General features: G+C 46.4%; 1 protein-coding gene across 2 annotated transcripts in view; it reads right to left on the bottom strand.

Moving 5' to 3' along the window:
• The window catches only part of LOC125644432 (ankyrin repeat and fibronectin type-III domain-containing protein 1-like), a 575,682-nt gene extending 562,650 nt beyond the window's left edge, over window positions 1-13,032 (bottom strand). Inside the window, exons 1-2 of one of the 2 annotated variants that reach the window (XM_048868393.2) lie at window positions 12,782-13,032; window positions 5,282-5,412 (exon numbers count right to left, since the gene is read on the bottom strand). The gene's annotated coding sequence lies outside the window, so the exon portion shown is untranslated. The remainder of the gene's footprint in view (window positions 1-5,281; window positions 5,413-12,781) is intronic. The other variant, XM_075132890.1, reaches the window with a different exon arrangement.
• Window positions 13,033-13,305: the final 273 nt, after the last annotated feature.

Below are 13,305 nucleotides of genomic sequence, written 5' to 3'. Positions count from 1 at the left end.
CCAGATGGACTTGTGTAGTCCACATTGAAGCCCCTGCTACCACGGCTTCACTGCTTTATTACCCAGGTAGCTAGATTGAAGCTAGCTCAGGAATTTCTACTCAAACTGCAATCATCCATGACTGCACTGCAGACATACCCTCTGTGACCAGTTTACAGAGAAATACTACCTATGTTTTAATAGTAAAGATTCAACCTGTACTGGTTAAAGGAAAAGAATTTCTAAAATGATAAGGAACCAAATTCAGGTTCCAGGTATTCAAAACCAAGAGATATTTTCCTCTTGTTTTACGCTGTATCTAGTAAGGGAGGCAGTTACATCCAAGATTAGGAGCATCCTGATGTTGTCCTATGCCACAGCCTTAGCGATCCTGGAGGTTTCACCTCGGTAAAATAGGGTAGGACTTCACAGCGAGCATTCATTCACAGGCTTGCCAAGATAGACCAGTCACCTAATTCCTAGAAAAACAGTTGAATCAATTCTCTTGGACTAATTCAATTGAATAGAGACCTCCTACATTGCATAGGAAATGGAAGCAGCAATCCTTCATTGGAACAGTATTTCATAGAGCATGGTAAAGTGCAGGACACACCTTGGCTAACTGCTAGACCAAATCCTGAATTCATACCATTAAGGACACTGCCAAGGAAAGGACACAAGTAGGACTGATACGACTCAGTTGCGATGAAATATATACCAAGAGCCAGATTGAAAGCCCATTGAAATCAGTGGGCTTTGGATTGGATCTTATCTATGAAAAAAGAAAAGGAGAACTTGTGGCACCTTAGAGACTAACCAATTTATTTGAGCATGAGCTTTCGTGAGCTACAGCTCACTTCATCAGATGTATACACGAAAGCTCATGCTCAAATAAATTGGTTAGTCTCTAAGGTGCCACAAGTACTCCTTTTCTTTTTGCGAATACAGACTAACACGGCTGTTCCTCTGAAACCTGATCTTATCTATGGTAAGCTCCACTTGTAAACTGGGGCAGCGGAGAGAAGGCAAGGCAACAGTCCTGGTAGGTCAGTGGCACACACTGATAAAGGGCCGTGTGGCTCCCACAATTATATCAGCTATTAAAGACTAGAAAGGAGAGAGGCATATTAACAAAAGCATTAATTCCCCGCAATCAGAAATTTCTGTGAAGAACCATACACCTTGCAAGTGAGAAAGCTGAATGACTCTTCTTAAGCAATCCCATATAAGTTCCTTAAACTCCCCAAGGAGGGAGTCAAAGTGCTGGACTCCTCTGGAGTTACAAGATGACAATGCCATGGGGGTAATTTTTAAAGGGACATGCCATCAACTTTAAAAAAATGGAGAACCATTGACTACCCTAGTGTTACAAGTAGCACCTAAGAAAACTAAGGAAACAAGACTGGGGGGAGCTCTCTTTGGAGATATAGTTTGTGTATTTAACAGCATCTAGTCACTCTCACTGTTTTCCTTATGTAGTCATTTTCCTGTTTGTGTGGGACTCAGACAACAAGAGGAGAGAGAGAAAGCAGTTATGGAAATTTTTAGATATGAAAATGTGATCATAAAACCACAAAATTGGCAGGGGGAGGGCCTGGAACTGCTTTCAACTAACTTTTTGAAGTTGTTCCTTTAAAGAGTCAAAGCCCTAATCATTTCTGAGTGGGATTTTAAAAATTCCTGTCTCAGGAAGGCTGCTCTGTATGTACAATGCAGCTTTCCAGAAGGAAAAGTCCCCAAAGCAAGCTACACAATTCATTTTGAAACCAGAGAAGCCCCCTGAAAAAAGTGTGGTCAATCATACTGTCCCATCTCCTTACTGTGGACACTTCAGTAGTTACTGAATACTCTGGCTACTTCAGCTAATTAGCGCAGATTAGACTGGTTTAGTTAGGGGTATTAATGCTTAGTTAGTTGCAGGATAACCCTATAAGAATGTCAAGCAACTTCTGCATCTCTTCACCTTTTCGCTTCTGGGAGGCAGCCAGGACTGGTGCTCTCCCTGAGCCCAGAAAAAGCACTGAGCAAACCAGGAGGAATTAACTCTTCAAAGCGTTGGGGTGGTTTCATCTAGGGGGCATGGATCTATTCCTCACCAAAAGCAGTTCTCATAGTAAATGGATATGACTCCAGCCACTCTGAATTGGAAGTGGGTACCAATCGAGGCTGCCCTCATGACACAACTCTTCCTTCACTCACTCAGCACACAGCTTTCCTGGGATGCAGGAGAGGACAACACCAGACAGGACATTAACAGGACCATTCTTGACACACAAGATATTTTTCAAAACTGTACCAGACTCTGCAAATCTGATTGGCTATTTTCCATTTAGGAATTTGTCGGGTTTTCACACCACCACTAATAACCCTGAGAAGAGGCCTGGCAAGGCCAGGCTGATAATTGTGCAATGCTCTCATACTTCCCCTTTAAACCAGCCACAAATCAAAAGTATCAGATACCTTGGAGTCAAAATCCCCTCACATGTAAAGGATTTGTGCCAGGGTTACAATCCCTGTCTAATTATTAAAATAAAGAGACGTCTCTCCAGATTATACTATTTCTCCTCTGGCCCCTTGAGAGGATTAGCCCGATTAAAATGGTAATTTTGCCTCAACTACATTGTTACATGCAAACGCTGCTGGTAGTTCAATAGAAATAGCCTTGCAGAATTCATACGGACTGCCTGTGTAACAATTCCTAAGTGATGAACTGTCCCCACTGATAAAGAAGGTTGTACCTTCCCAGATCTCAAAAATATGTAACATCACGTCAACTGAGGTTCCCAGGAGGCTGGATTAGGGAGATGTATCACTAGACCCCACTGTAACAATACAGCATACGACTGGTACATCAACCCAGCTCCCTAGTGCAGGCAGCATTCCTCTCAGTTTCACAGACTACAAGAAGCATTGGGCCAGATCCTTCGCACGGGGAAGTTATGTGGAACTGCAGACAGGCCTGCAACAGCGACTGGGAGGTTCCAATGCTATCCTCACCCTAAATTGGCCAGGCTCACCTGAAGCCCACAACTGATGCATTTTCAGAAAGAGGAGGACAAATGTGGAGCAGATCTCTTTTGGAGTGAAGGCATTCCCTCTTTCAAATGCCGTATTACAAATTGAAAAGGAGGACTTGTGGCACCTTAGAGACTAACCAATTTATTTGAGCATGAGCTTTCGTGAGCTACAGCTCAGCTCAGCTGTAGCTGTAGCTCACGAAAGCTCATGCTCAAATAAATTGGTTAGTCTCTAAGGTGCCACAAGTCCTCCTTTTCTTTTTGCGAATACAGACTAACACGGCTGTTCCTCTGAAACCCGTATTACAAATTGATCATGAATTCTTCTGTGTCTGTAAGGCGTCTGGCACAATGGGGCCCCGGGACGCTACCACAACACTAAACAACAATACTCTGCCTTTCTGTAGCACCTTCCAGACAAACACGTCTGAGCACAATTCCTAGCCAATCAGTAGCAGTCAGATTTGTTACCCTTCAGGATCAATAACCCTGGATGCTGGCTCCCTGAATTTCCTTCACAGTCACCTTCAGTAGAAGGTGGTTTGCTGTTCTGGACCACCTCCAGTCCCAGAGGGAACTGTGTGACTGCAGCCTCCAACTCTATCAAGGCATCAGCATGTGGCAGGCAAAAGGGAACCCCATTCATAAACAGTGGTGTCACCTAGCAACTCTGTGTTCTTGGGGAGCCAGGGCACAGTACCCAGCCTGTCTGACTCATGAACGACCTTCCCCACCCCAGCCTCTGCTTGAACCAAATCTGCATCAGAAGAAAGACTTACAAAAAGCAATGAAAAGGCAGTGGGAGACCCACTTTAACCCCTGGGATAAGGATGAATGGATTAAGGAAACTCCGTTAGCCTCATTTGCATTGAAGATCGCAGAAGGAGGCATCTCCATTAGCATACAGAATGGAGAACAGAGATTCCAAGGCAAGAACCACATGGAACTCTGGGACCAGAAAAGCAGGAAAGCACTGCATGATGGGGGATCTCTGCTCCAGATGTTAATGAACCCACGCCTGCACACACATCCAGCTCAGTAGTTATCAGACCAATTCTAGTGATGAATCCTTTATTGGTATCCAAAATAATAAAGCTCCCTAACTGCACTGCGAGCTCCTTCCAAGGAACACCACCCAAAGGCAGGAATGATCAGCTCCCATGGTCTAGCTTGAACAAAACAACTTTGGTATACTCCCTTGTTTACACATAAACAAATCTAGTGTTCTCCCTTGAACCACTGTTGTTTCTCTACAAAATCCCCTACCCATGCTCAAGTAAGTGTTCTGATGCCAGGATACAAAATTTGCATCAGTTCCATTGGAACTTCATCTTCTCCTGACTGATTGTGCTGTGGGCTCTGCCTGTCTCCAGCACTCCGTGGTGAGAGCCCAGCTCTCTCTCTCTCTCTCTCTTTAAGTATAGTCTTCTGACCCTGACTTGTGTGATCAGTTACAGTTTTCTAAACCTGACTTTTATAATCAATTTAAGTTAGATTTAATATTATAACTGTTTTGTCTGTTTGGCTCCCCTATGGTTATTACCTGGCAATAAATAACTTTCATAATTAAGCTGGTTGCTTCTCTCTCTCTACCCCACTCCTGGGTGCTTTTTGGTTTCCTCATTCGCTCTACAGCAATGATCCTCATACCTAAGCTAAAAGGCCCCTGCAGTGCCCAAAAATCCTGTGGGGTTTGCTCATCAAGTGGGTTACTACCAGAACAACTGTAACGGGAAAGTGGGGACAGGGACATGCTGAACCTAGGACAGCTTGGAAGTGCTGCTCGACCCAATCTGCTCAGGCGGGCTCTGTTCCGGCGCAGGGCCCAGGGCGTCCGAGGGTGGCAGCTTGGAGGTGCTGCTTGACCCATCCTGCTGAGTCCAAGGACATATAAGGGGTCAGCTTGGGAGTTCTGATTAACCTGATCCTCTCCGACACGGGGTGGGGGTGGGGTGTATGTGAGATTCTGGGGCTGGAAGAACCCAGCCCTGGGGAACCTAGGTCCCACAGGGTAGCTCCATTCGGAGGGAACTTGCAGCAGTGGGAAGTAGAGCTCTGTATAAGAACACAAGTGACACAAGCCGTACACTGACAGAAGTACGGACACCTCCCCCCATGAGTAACCCTAATAAATGAGCATACCCCAAAGTAACGGGCAAAGCTGGTAACAGTGGAATCAAGAAGTACCCTAGAAGATTAATTGGAGGCCTGTGTTAAGTGCCTTGCATACACTTAGTGCTACGCAGCTAATTCAATAGACAGACAGATACTCAGGGGAGTCTTACCGCCAGTGGGACAGTGTAGATGGCTACTTCTGATGCTCTGCCAAGACAATCACTCTTCATTCCACAGTCATGAAGTTATTCCAGCCAGTGAGCATTAGGTGCCTCCAGGAGATGTCACAGCCAGATGTGTGCTGTAGATACAATGGAATAAAAACTGGGTTTGATATTACACTTTCCACGTACCACAAAGCACTTTACAGAGTACTGAGTTAGAAACTAAAAGTGCCACACTACACAGGCAAACGCATCAGCTAGTTGGAACTCAACTAGACATCACAGAGTGCTTTGGATATCAGAAGTTCTTATACTGGGGCTAGAGCAGGGATGGGGGTGTTGGGGAGGGCAAACTGTATTGCATCCAGGTTTGCAACCCCCACTACAGAAGGGATGTCGACAAATTGGAGAGAGTCCAGTGGAGGGCAATGAAAATGATCAGGAGGCTGGGGCACATGACGTATGAGGAATGGCTGAGGGAACTGGGCTTATTTAGTCTGCAGAAGAGAAGAGTGAGGGGGGATTTGACAGCAGCCTTCAGCTACCTGAAGGGGGGTTCCAAAGAGGATGGAGCTCGACTGTTCTAAGTGGTGGGAGATGACAGAACAAGGAGCAATGGTCTCAAGTTGCAGTAGGGGAGATCTAGGTTGGATATTAGGAAAAACTATTTCACTAGGAGGGTGCTGAAGCACTGGAATGGGTTACCTAGGGAGGTGGTGGAATCTCCATCCTTAGAGGTTTTTAAGGCCTGACTTGACAAAGCCTGGCTGGGGTGATTTAGTTGGGGTTGGTCCTGCTTAGAGCAGGGGGTTGGACTAGATGACCTCCTGAGGTCTCTTCCAATCCTAATCTTCTATGATTCAATGAAATGGCAGCTGTATAATGCCATGGTACAAAGAACTAGGAATTGTATGGGGTGTGAGGGGGACCTTACCTAGTGACCACCAATAATGTCAATAGTTTTCCCATTCTCTTTTTCAGATACTTCACTGCAATGACCATCGAGCACCCAGTAAAGAAAGGACATTCATGCAACTACGTTCTTTAAAGGTTAAAGCAGGCAGAGCAGAGGAGGCATGAGGTAATTCAATAATAGGCTAAGTCAGAGGAGTCGGAAGCAAGCCACATAAATGGAGGGAGGAGAAAAGGGACACTGGGAAATAATTTGTCAGCATCCTTTTAAATTGCACGCCAAGAGCCACTTACTGCCCTCAGTTCCCATGCTGAACACTTGCATCAATGGGAGTTGCACTTGTGGATCAGCTTTGGGAATGCTATCGGATTTTTCAAACCCACACCTGAATTTTAGCAGGGTCTCATAACCAGCTGGCCTTCCTTTTGTTCTTAGTTTTAAGAATTTCATTTTTCATCATAAAAGGAAAGGAGTACTTGTGGCACCTTAGAGACTAACCAATTTATTTGAGCATTTATTTGAGTCTCTAAGGTGCCACAAGTACTCCTTTCCTTTTGCGAATACAGACTAACACGGCTGTTCCTCTGAAACCTACCATTTTTCATCATGTTGCTTTTCAATTACCACTGTTAAGTCTTTCCATAAGGGCTCAGTAAGGACACTGGCCCATTGCCACATCTCTCTCTATGCCTAAAATTATCACCTGAGCAAAAGCACTGTCCTTAAATACCATTAATTTCTCTCTCAAACCTACAGACCTAAAAGTGGCAATACTTCAACAAAAAAACTTCAAGAACAGACTCCAAGGAGAGACTGCTGAATTGGAATTAATTTGCAAACTGGATACAATTAACTTAGGCTTGAATAGAGACTGGGAGCAGATGGGTCATTACACAAAGTAAAACTATTTCCCCATGTTTATCCCCCACCCCCCACTGTTCCTCAGATATTCTTGTCAACTGCTGGAAATGGCCCACCTTGATTATCACTACAAAAGGTCTTCCCCCTCACTCTCCTGCTGGTAATAGCTCACCTTAAGTGATCACCCTGGTTACAGTGTGTATGGTAACACCCATTGTTTCATGTTATCTATGTATATAAATCTCCCCACTGTATTTTTCCACTGAATGCATCCGATGAAGTGAGCTGTAGCTCATGAAAGCTTATGCTCAAACAAATTTGTTAGTCTCTAAGGTGCCACAAGTACTCCTTTTCTTTTTGCGAATACAGACTTACACGGCTGCTACTCTGAAATCTCTCAAACCAGCCATCCACATCCATCATATGCTCACTCTGAAGCAGAGGTACTAAGCCTGAGGGGCTCACAGTTTTGTTTCACATAAATAGGCTCCGCCAAGACTATTTAGTGTCATTTAGTTTCAGGGCCTGAAAAATCCAATTCCCTGCAACTGAGAAGCTTTCTCAGAACAAAGGGAACTAAGCCATCAATTGTCACAAAACATAAGCTTTCATTTAAAAAAAAATGTTTTTATCCATTTTATTTGAGTGCAGAAAATTAGCAGTGTGAAGAGAATGGAAGCTGATGCAATTCTGTCTTCCCAAGTCTGCAACCGTCTTCCCAGCTTCATTGCCTCTGCTGCTGCTCCTAGCTTTGTCCAGCAGCAAAAATGAAACTGACCATGACAGCTATCAGTTTCAGAGATATCACTGAGAACCCTAGAACAGCAGTGAAACTGTCAAGAATTGCATCTATTTCATGCTGCTACTACTGTTCGGGAAAGCTCTCAGCAGAAAACACGACACAAAACTGTGCCCTCGGATATGGCTGGGGACCCTCCCCCGCAACTTCGTAACAGCCCCTAGCTAGAAGGCATCTGATAATTTTTTCAAGCCATGCAGTTTTATGGACCCATCTGCCATGTGATTCCTTCTGTAAGAGCCAAGTGCTTTCATCTTCACATGACAGTTAAACAGGGAAACTCATGCAGTTTCAAGATGATCTCAACATTTCATAAAAAGAAGTATTAAGCCAGCTCTAAAAGGAACTTCCATTCAGCCCTGCTTGGATGACTGGAGCATTCCTGGTGACCTGAGGCTTGTACACAAGAGGTGGTTTATATGCCTAAGGAGGATGAGGCATAGCTAGGTGCATCTCTGACCTTCTTTCCCCACCCCTCCTGCACTGCCTAGCCCCAAGAATTCATATTTCCCACACAGAAAACCTCTAGGCGAAGGGAAAGATAATGTTGAAATAAGGTACTACAAGGTGTTCAGCTACAGAGCAGCTTGTGGGGCTGAGGATCACCTGAGGATGGGGAGGGACTGGAAAAAGTTAGAAGAGAGTATCAGCAAAGACCAGAACAAATATGAAATGTGATGCAGCGGAAATAACATCCCAAAACACCGAATCCCACCTAGCTTCTACCCACCTTGGCAAACGAAACTCATTTTGATATTAGTTAAATGCCCATGATACATGTGCTATGTATTTAAAAATAGACAATGGAAAGGATAACAAACATGAAAGGGGATCCCACCCCTGAAAAATTCATGTTTAAACCATCTCCCAAATGAAAGTGAATAGCAGGCTGCCATAACATTTGAGATCCCAGGTCTTCAGCTGGGCAACCCACCAGCAACAATTCTACATCTCATCATGCCCCAGCTCTCCCAGCCAGCTTCATTAAAAACCATTGTCCATTTCATTTTTTTATTAGTTTTCTATTAGAAGTGATGTGTCCCCATCCTCCTGCCCCCTCCCCAAAAATCCACATTTATATTTAAAAACCTGTTATGGATCCATCCTCCTCATCTGTTACAGTGGATAAATATTCTCTTCTCCATGTAAACAATACAGAGTATTACTGAGCTGGTGTCCATTCAATACCCTGCAGTATGCTACAGCAATCCATAACATGAATGATGCTGCAAGGCGGACACCTATTAAAAAAAATTACAGCACTTCCACAATTGACAATAACTAGACTCTTTAAAATTAAATTGTTAAAGCTAACAAGGTGAATTTATTCCTCAGATTATAAATCACTGGAAGGAAAGGGTTTCTAATTAAAAATAGTGATTGCCTCAACAACTGTTATGCCAGGGATATCTTCTAACTATTGATTTAATCATCCCTGAGGAACACACAAAACACTAACAGACCTAGTTTTTTCACATGACTGAATATTGAAAATACAGTTTGCTCCTCCCTACCAACACTGGCATTTTTAATTTGAGGAAGCTATTATTATTTGCACAGCACTGGGATGCCCGGTGCTTTTTACGTGAGAAAACTTCTCTCTGGGAAAACACATGGAGGGGGGGGTCACATCACTTTTCCTACAGAAGCTCCTGTTTCTCCCGCAAGATTTGTTATCCTCAGCTAAACCATATGGCCCTTCTCCTGAATCCCACTTCATCCTAGTGGCTTTTACTGATGCACAAGGGATATCTTCTCCACCTGTGCAGACACCTGACAGCACTATCTAGACATATCCAAGGCGGCAAGTTTCCTACTTCCGGGGAACGTTTGGCTGCCTCTTGGTGGTTATTAGGAAAAAGACTGTGGGTTTTTTTCTCTCTGTGGATGAAATGGAAAATGTCATGTCCTCGGAATTCCAACTAGGGACAAACACGTGCCCATAAACTTTTCAAATGCATTACCCAAGAATGTTCTTGGCACAAACTTCTTTGCAGTTACCCACGCTGGCTGGGCAAAAGCCATAGCTAGACACACCTCTGGCTCTATGGGGAGAAAGAGTTGACTCAGTGACAGCTCCATCATTTGGGGCAGGTTGGGGATAGAGGGGAGGCTACCAAGCAGGTTCCAAGTTTCTTAAACATGTCTTAATAGTCTTTATAGAAGTACAGAGTACAGGAAAAATGTTCCCTGAGCAGAAAAAGTGGGTGTGATACAACTAAGGGAAACCCAGGATTAAACCATACAAGGCAATGTTCCTCAGTCGCATTGATCACTTCTAGAGTTATGAGTTAGAAAAGGGGTAAAAATATTTACAATACAGAGGGGGAGGAGAGAGAAAAAATTCTCTCCTTACCTAAATGCAGTAATTCTCACCCAGAGACGAAGATAGTTTGAAAAGGAGAGGGAAAAGGATGAGAAAATCCCTTCCTGTCATGATAAAGGTTTTGTAGAACTTGGACAATGTTTCTCGCCCAGACGCTGCAGACAAGAGAATAGAAATGTTGAAGTATGCAGTATACGGGACTGGCATGAATAGGAGCAGAGATTGCAAAATAACTGATTGTTCCTTTAGAGCCCCATTCAGCATTGTACTCAAGCACATGTCTAACTCCAAGCACTGAAGCCAATGGGATTTCCCAAGTGCTTGAAATTAAGCATGCTTAAATACTTTACTGAATAAGAGCCTGAAGGAACAACGCTTTAAGACTTCCCCACTCCCTCTTTTTGAAAGATGTGTAAACTTCTTCTTGACTAAATCCAAGAATCAGCCTCTTTAAAAGAACACAAACACATTCTACTACTAGGAAAGCCACTTCCGTGGTTTTGACTGGCTAAGTTTCAATGCCACCTGTCTGAGAACTTCCGCTGGCTGCCCTCTCAGACAGACCCTAAAAACAATCCAACCTCAAATGAAAAAGCAAAAAACCAGCATAGGAACCAGACAGAACTAAATGCTTCATCATACTGGGATAGAGGGTAAACTTTTTATCACCCTGAGATCCACAATTCCCCTCCTAACAAGACATCCTGAAAAAAATATACCACACCCACTAGCAAGAAAGAAAAAGCAGCCTGCTGAAAGCAAATGTTTACAGCACAGCTGTCTCCTCACCAGAACTTGCATTTTGTAGGGAAATCCATTTAAAAAAATTAAGCCCCAATGATGGAATTAACCTGTCAGATGAATGAAAAACTCCGGTTTGCTAAACAATGCATTGTAATTATCAAGGACTTTTTGAATAAGCCATTCAAATGAACAAATCTGCTGTGAAGCCAGTTTAGTTACATTGACAATGGAACCTTTCTTAAAACGAAAGGCCTAGCAAAAATAAAGCTGTTCAAGGAATACACTCCCTGCACAGCTTGCACCACGACTTCTACACAGAGGGATCTGTGGGGCTTGCCTCCTCTCCTACCGCAGGGGGACGATGGGATGAGAAGCTATTTCAAGGCAGATTTTTTTCATGCAAAAGGACTGAAACTGAACAGCAAAACAGCATTACAAGAGCATTAAGTAATCCTACCCCTGCAGTTTGCGTTTTGCTATCCAATTAGCTAATCCAAGTGTAAAAGGAAAAGTCTATTCCAAAATCAGAAGATATTTTGCAAGGCATGGCCTATTGGAATACGTGTACTACTACGGTTTGAAAAAAATTCAAAATAAAAAGAATGAATGCCAGAGCAATGAAACAGTAAATTACTGTACCACGACCTGAGGAATCTGGTTTTGGATTGAGAATCAGGGAATCCATATTAGCACTTCAGGTGCAGAAGAGTTTGGAAATGCCTTCCGCTGTTCTCCCTTTCCAACTCTTCCTGTTGCTGTTGGAGGCATGTGCCCCTCTTCCCTCCCCCCCTTTTAAAAAAGAGTCAGAAATGGTTTTAAAAAAAAAAAACATGTAAAATTCTGCCAACATCTCCCTCCCTGTTCCTCATTAAAGCAGACAGCCTTGCTCACTTGTTCCGCTGCCTAGCGAACGGGATGTTCCCCCACCGCATAGTCTGGGCTGGGAAGCAGGAAACCTGTCCTTCCACAAGAACTCTTGCAAAGCACAGACCTGATGCAAAACCAAGTGCATTGCAGGCTTGGTGCCCCTATCTGCACTGGGCCTCCAAAGCCAGGGGTCACATTCGCCCCTGGGGTAACTGCCTTGGAAGCAACGGGGCCAGGGAGAATCCATCCCCCTTGTTTCCGAGGGATGGAGGAGCAATTTCCCTGTGTGTCTGCAGCACAACCCGACACACGCACAGCACGAAGAGCGCTACGGGATTTCCAAGCAGCAAACACGCCCGCGGAGCCAAACCGGGCTTAGCCCGACGCAGCAGCGCCCTAACCCGGGCGATTCGCGACCGCGGCTGAGCTCCGGTGAGGACGCGTTAGCGGCAGCAAGAGGAGGAAGCAGAGGCTGGATCTGCAGAATCTGCCTCAGCCCGGCCAGACACAGACCCGGCAGGGATCGGAAACGCTGCCCCAGCCTCTCCCTTCTCCTCCCCGGCCCGCTGCCTGGGGCTCCTTGTCTGCAGGCTTCTGAATTCCCCCGCCCCGCGCCAGGCTGGAGGAGTAGGGGGTCCCAGAGCTAACCCCCCGCCCCACAAACGCATGTCCTGGCAGTGCTCACCCAGCCACGCACCCACCTGCGGGGCGCCCCCGCTGCCCGCCCCCGGGAGGTGCCCGGGCTACCCACGCCACACGGCCACCGCGCACTCCCCACTGCCGTGCATCCGACGCCAGACTGACCCAACGGCCCAGCCCTATGCAACGCCCTCCCCCTTTCACCCAGCCCCCTCACTGTGTCCATGACCCCTGCCCAGCGCCCCCTGCCCCACCTCCGTATGCCTCCCCTGCCCCACACAGTAGCTCCCTGCCTGCGCCGCGCCCGCCCCCCGCGGGGAGGGACGCGCTGCCCTCGGGGGATCAGCAGCCCCTTACCCGGAGCACGGAGAAAAGTCGGGGGCAGGCGCAGCCCGGGGCAGGAGGCGGAGACGCTGCAGGCTCCCGCTGCCCGCAGGACACACGATGGCTGTCTCCATGCCCCGGCCTCTCTCCAGCAGCTCGTGGAGCGAGAGCTGGGCGGCCCCGCCTCGTCCGGCCCCTGCGAGCGGCGAGTGGCGAGGCAGAGGGGTGCCGCCGGGGCCAAGGGCAGGAGAGCCTGAGACAGGCCTGGGGGGCAGACCACTGGAGAGTTAAGAGCCACTGAGGGGAGGCCTTTACGGGGGGGCCGGACACTGGAGGAGGTGGGGCCAAGAGCGCTGCGGGGGGGTGGTCACTGGGAGAGGTGGGGCTAAGAGCCGCTGAGAGGGGGCGTCATGTGCGGGTGAAGAGCCACTGAACTGGGCAGGTCACTGAGGGTGAGGGGCCAAGAGTCACTGAACAGGTCACTGAGGGTGAGGGGCCAAGAGCCGCTGAGGGGTCCAGTCACTGGAGGGGGACTGGTCACAGGGGTGGGGGGAGCT

Source organism: Caretta caretta, chromosome 10 (assembly GCF_965140235.1).
Source record: "Caretta caretta isolate rCarCar2 chromosome 10, rCarCar1.hap1, whole genome shotgun sequence".
NCBI classification, from domain to species: Eukaryota; Metazoa; Chordata; order Testudines; family Cheloniidae; genus Caretta; species Caretta caretta.
This window is presented reverse-complemented; position numbering and strand designations above follow the sequence as displayed.